This window comes from Pan troglodytes, chromosome 5, assembly GCF_028858775.2.
Source record: "Pan troglodytes isolate AG18354 chromosome 5, NHGRI_mPanTro3-v2.0_pri, whole genome shotgun sequence".
NCBI classification, from domain to species: Eukaryota; Metazoa; Chordata; class Mammalia; order Primates; family Hominidae; genus Pan; species Pan troglodytes.
In genome coordinates this window covers 83,080,897-83,086,395 of record NC_072403.2, presented here as the reverse complement: position 1 = coordinate 83,086,395, position 5,499 = coordinate 83,080,897, and the positions used below count along the sequence as shown (strand labels likewise).

The 5,499-nt window shown below is 36.1% G+C and overlaps 1 non-coding gene across 1 annotated transcript; it reads left to right on the top strand.

The window, feature by feature from the left end:
* Positions 1-4,833: 4,833 nt before the first annotated feature.
* On the top strand, positions 4,834-5,046 carry LOC112209545 (small nucleolar RNA U3). The gene has a single exon (XR_002944390.1). It is a non-coding gene; the product is annotated as a small nucleolar RNA U3 (small nucleolar RNA).
* The last annotated feature ends 453 nt before the right edge of the window (positions 5,047-5,499 follow it).

Sequence of the window (5,499 nt, the reverse complement as noted above, 5' to 3'; positions counted from 1 at the left end):
GTGATTAGTCAATTAACATTTAGCATAATTATTGATATGTTTAGGTTTGGTATGCCAATTTATTATATTTTATTAACTTTTCACATTTCACTTACAGTTAATATTTTATTACTTCTTATAAATTATAGAAATCTTGCAATCATATAGATCAATTTAACATTTTTCCAGTCATGATATTAAGTTACTAAATGAAATACACCTACATATATTGTAAACCCCAAAAGTCAGTATTCTAATTTTTACTTTAAAAAGTTATATAATTTATAAAGTAGTTAAGAAGCAAAAAGCAGAAATGCAAAAGCTCTTTTGCATTTACTCAGATGTTTACCATTTCCAGAGAAAAAGAAGGGATCTTTCTCAACTTGATAAAAAGCTAACATTATTCTAAGTGGTAACAGACTGAATGCCTTCCCTATAAGGTTAGGATCAAAGCAAGGATTCTACTCTCAACACTTTTTTCAACATAGTGCTATAAGTTATAGCCAGTGCAATAGAGCAAAACAGTGAAATAAAAGTTATACATATCAGAAAGAACAGAATAAAATTGTCCCTGTTTTCAAATGACATGATTCTCTACGTAGAAAATCTGAAGAAAAGATTTAAAACTCTTAGAACTTATAAATGAATTCAGCAAGATTACATGATACAAGATAAACTTATGAAAATTAATTGTATTTCTATACACTAGCAATGAAACAATGGAAAGCAAAATTTAAATAGAATACCATTTATGATCACTCAAAAAACTGAAATACTTTGGTATAAATCTAACACAACATGCCCAGAAAATGTAAGCTGAAATGCTGATGTACACAATGCTGATGAAAGAAATCTTTAGCAATCTATATAAATAGATACACCACGTTTATAAATTGAAAGACTTAGTAAATAGGTCAATTCTCCTCAAATTTATATGCGTTTAACATTACTCCAACTGAAGTCCCAGCAAGATCTTCTCTAGATATAGATAAGATTGCTCTAAAATTTATATAGAAAAGCAAAAGAACTAGAATAGTGTTTTAAATTTTGAGAAGAAATAATAAAGTGGGAAGAATCAGTCTACCTGATTTACTGTACAGCCACAGCTATCAAGACTGTGTTGCATTTGCAAAGGGATAGACGCATAGATCAATGAAATATAATCAAGAACCCAGAAATAAATCCACACAAATATGTCTCACTGATTTTTGACAAAGGTGCCACAGCAATTCAAGAGAAAAAAGGTAGCCTTTTTCAACAAAGAGTGCTGGAGCAATTGGATATTCACTGGAAAAAAAGAAAAACAAACAAACAAACAAAAAACCTCAACCTAATTCTCACATCTTATATGAAAATTAACTCAAAATGGATCATGGGTTTATATGTAAAACATAAAACTTTAACCCTTTTAGAAAAGAAAATAGAGGCCAGGCACAGTGGCTCACCCTGCACCACAAAAAATACAAAAAAATTAGCCGGGCATGGTGGCGCATGCCTGTAGTCCCAACTACTCAGGAAGCTGAGGCAGAAGAATTGCTTGAAACCAGGAGGAGAAGGTTGTAGTAAACTGAGATCGAGCCACTGCACTCCAGCCTGGGCAACAGAGTGAGACTCCATCTCAAAAAAAAAAAAAAATAGGAGAAAATCTCCTGGATTTAGGGCTAGGCAAGGAGTTGTTAGATTTGACACCAAAAGCACAATCTATAAAAGAAAAATTGATAAAATTCATCAAAATTAAAAATTTTTGGTCTGTGAAAGAGCTGTTAAAGAGAACAAAACAAGTTCAGAGCAATAGAAAGCATTTGCAAACTATATATCTGACCAAGGACTAATATCTAGCATATATTAAAACTCTCAAACTCAACAGTAAAATTAAAATCCAATTTGAGTATAGGCAAAAGACATAAAGAGACATTTCCACAAAAAGGTGGTAGAAATGGGAAATAAATACATGAAAAGTTGTTCATGTGGTTGGTCATTAGGAAAAACCTACTTGGGGAAAACCTAAATAAGGTTATCATTAGAGAAAACCACCATCAGATATCACTATATACCTATCGAAATAACAAAAAAAAAATGGTGGTAACACCAAATGCTGGTAAGGACGCAGAGAAATTATATCATTTCTATATTGCTGGTGGAGATGTATAGTACAGCCATTCTAGAAAACAGTTCCTTAAAAAAAAAAAAACTAAACATATAGTTATATGACCATATGACCCAGCAGTGGCACTCCTGGGCCTTTATCACAAAGAAATGAAAACATGTTAACATAAAAACCTGTGCATCAAACTTTATAGCAGCTTTATTCATTAAAAGCCAAACACTACAAACAGTCCAGATGTCCTTCAATAGAGATGGTTAAACAAACTGTGGTATGCCCATATGTACACTACAAAGCAATAAAAAGTAATGATCATTGATAAACACGACCACCTAGATAAATGTTCAGAGAATTATGCTGAGAAAAAAAAAGCCAATTTCAAAAGATTACATGCTATTTGATTCTATTTACATGACATTCTTGAAATGACACAATTACAGAAATGGAGAGAAAATTAATGGTTGCTAGGAGTTAAGGGAGTGGTGGGCAGGAGGGAAGTGGGTGTGGCTATAAAGGGCTACACGAGGAATCCTCATGGTAAAGGAAATATTCTGCACCTTGATTGCATCTGTGTCACTACGCTGGTTCTGATATTGTACTATAGTTTTACAAGATGTTAGCATTAGGGGAAACTAAAAGTGTATAAGAAATCTCTATTATTTCTTGCAACTGTAAGTAAACTTACAATTTCTCAAAATTTTAAAATTAATTTAAAAATCAATATACAAAAGGTAGGTGTGGAAAATATTGGGTATTTCACAAGTCCTTTAGAGGCACCTACAAAGAATATTTTACAGTATATTCTTGAACATGAGGGATGCATTTTCCTCCAGTTGCACCATCAGATCTAGTTTTCTTGTGGCCCATTCATTTCAGACTGTATTCTGGTGTCCAGGAAGACCTGCAACACCTCCAGCAAGGATTTAAAACAGCTCTGGGCCAGCTGACTCTCCCTTTGGGACCCTTACCAGGTCCATTAGAAACACTCACATATTTCTTGTTTTGACAGCTCTGGGACTGCAGACCGCCTAAGGCAAACAAACATTCTCTCTCTCTTTTTCTCTATTTCTGTCAGGGCATCCAACCAGTCTCTGCCTTATAATTTTTCACACATGAGTTACATACTAGTACATTTCTCTAACCACAAATGACACATGTTCTTCAGGTAAGCCCGCTTAAGACCTTTTTCGACCGAAGGTGAAGAGAAGATCTCATAGCTCTTTCTAAAACATTTTCTCCTCCAATATCCTTTATAGTCTCAGCTTAATTGAGAGAACTATGGGTTGCAAAACTAACTTTTTAATGTTCTTTTGAAAATTTGCTTCTTGCTCTGGCCATTCATACGAGGTGTGTCATAGCTGTGTTAACTTAGTGCCCTAGTCAAAAGTTCTAATGTAATGTTCTTCTTCATATATAATATCTAAACGGGGATTAAAAGTTGATAAGAGGACCGGGTGCGGTGGCTCATGCCTGTAATCCCAGCACTTTGGGAGGCCGAGGTGGGTGGATCACGAAGTCAAGAGATTAAGACCATCCTGACTAACACAGTGAAACCCCATCTCTATTAAAAACACAAAAAAATTAGCCAGGCGTGGTAGCACGTGCCTGTAGTCCCAGCTACTCGGGAGGCTGAGGCAGGAGAATCGCTTGAACCTGGGAGGCGGAGGTTGCAGTGAGCCAAGATCGCACCACTGCACTCCAGCCTGCATGTCAGAGGGAGACTCCATCTCAAAAAAAAAAAAAAAAAAAAAAAAAAAAAAAAAAAAAAAAGTTGATAAGAATAAAATGATCCAAAATGCAAATAGACAATTCACAGAAAATAATACCTTAACGGCAAAAAGAATAAAGAAAAGATTCTAAAATACACTGATAGCGTGATTCACTTTAAGCCTATCAGACCGGCAAAAATTCAAAAGTTGATCTTACCAATCACTGATGGGGAGTCAGAGAAAAGGGTATCTTTGTACACTGCTGATGATAATGTAAATTTGTACTGCCTTTTTGGAAAGCAATCTGGAAACATCTGTTAAAATCAAAAATATGCATGGAAATAAAAGCTCAGTGTGCTAGTTCAGGTCCTCTGAAAAGCAGATGCCACATCAAGATTAACATGCAAAAGATTTATTGGAGAAAGTGCCTGTGAAGAATGATGACAGAGGAAGCAGGAGTAAGTGGAAACTCTATGGACTGTGATGCAGATCTGATACCTGTGAAAGGAGAAAGGGAAGGAAGGATTGGGTAAGAAGAGCCTGAGACTGCAGCACAACTCTGAGAACATTTCAGCTGTGCTGATAAGGAGTCCCCAAGCAGACTGCTCATTAGAGGAGTCCTGCATTGCGAAAGAATGAGACACACTCAGTCATTGGCTGGGGATTACAAATCCTTGTAACAAATGGCCTCGTTAATGAATGTCATAGTGATGAACCAAAAGAGCCAAGAGCTAGAGACTGTCAATTAACTATGCTCGCTGCAGCAGGGTCTCTCAAAGAAGATCTAAGTGGTATGAGCACAGAGGCATGAGAGTATGGATATGAGGATATGGTGTTGAGAATTGTTCACGATGGCAAAACAACTAGAACCCAAATTAGGGGAAAGGTTGAGTAAATTAAGTCCTATCCACACCAAGGATTAATATGCAGTTCATCAAAAAGAGTGAAGTACGCCTTACTCTTGATCGAGAGGAGTTTCCACACATTAATGCTAAGAAAGCTAGCGTATGACAGCATCTCATTTATTAAAAATCAAAGACCAAGACTACACTTTCAGGGATCCTTTCTTCAATTCGTTATGAGAGGTTTCTCTGAATGTGTAGAGCACCAGAAACCACTAGAAGGAAAGGCAGTGTGCTCTCTCCAGAGTGTGAAGCCAACCCTTGGTGTTGCTTGGCTGCAACTGCCCTTTACCATTGACAATTGTTCTCTTCCTCAAGAAGAATGAGAGGGAAAGAAGGCAGTCTGTGTGATTCCCATTAAAAAATAATAATTTTTTAAAAAATAAAAGACCAAAATACACAGTTATATGAGCTTAACAAAAAGTGCACAAGGCTACAAACCAGGCTGCTGGCCTGGTTTATTCATTAAAAGCCAAACACTAGAAACAGTCCAGATGTCCTTCAGTAGGGATGGTTAAACCCTTTTATCACAGCCTGTCCACGTGACAGTCCTCCCACTAGACCAGGAGCCCCTTGAGGATTGCAACCTAACATGGCACCTGATACTTTCTGCTTAATAAGTACTTACTGAATGATTAAATAAATGAATGAAAGAACTCAAAGGGAAGTTATAATTAACCAAATGGAACAGAGATAAGAAGCAGACATAGGAATCTTTTATACCTAAGAGATTGGAACTGGCAATACGCTATGAATGTAAAATCATGTATAAGTTTTTTATTATTAAATGACTTCCATGTCTCTT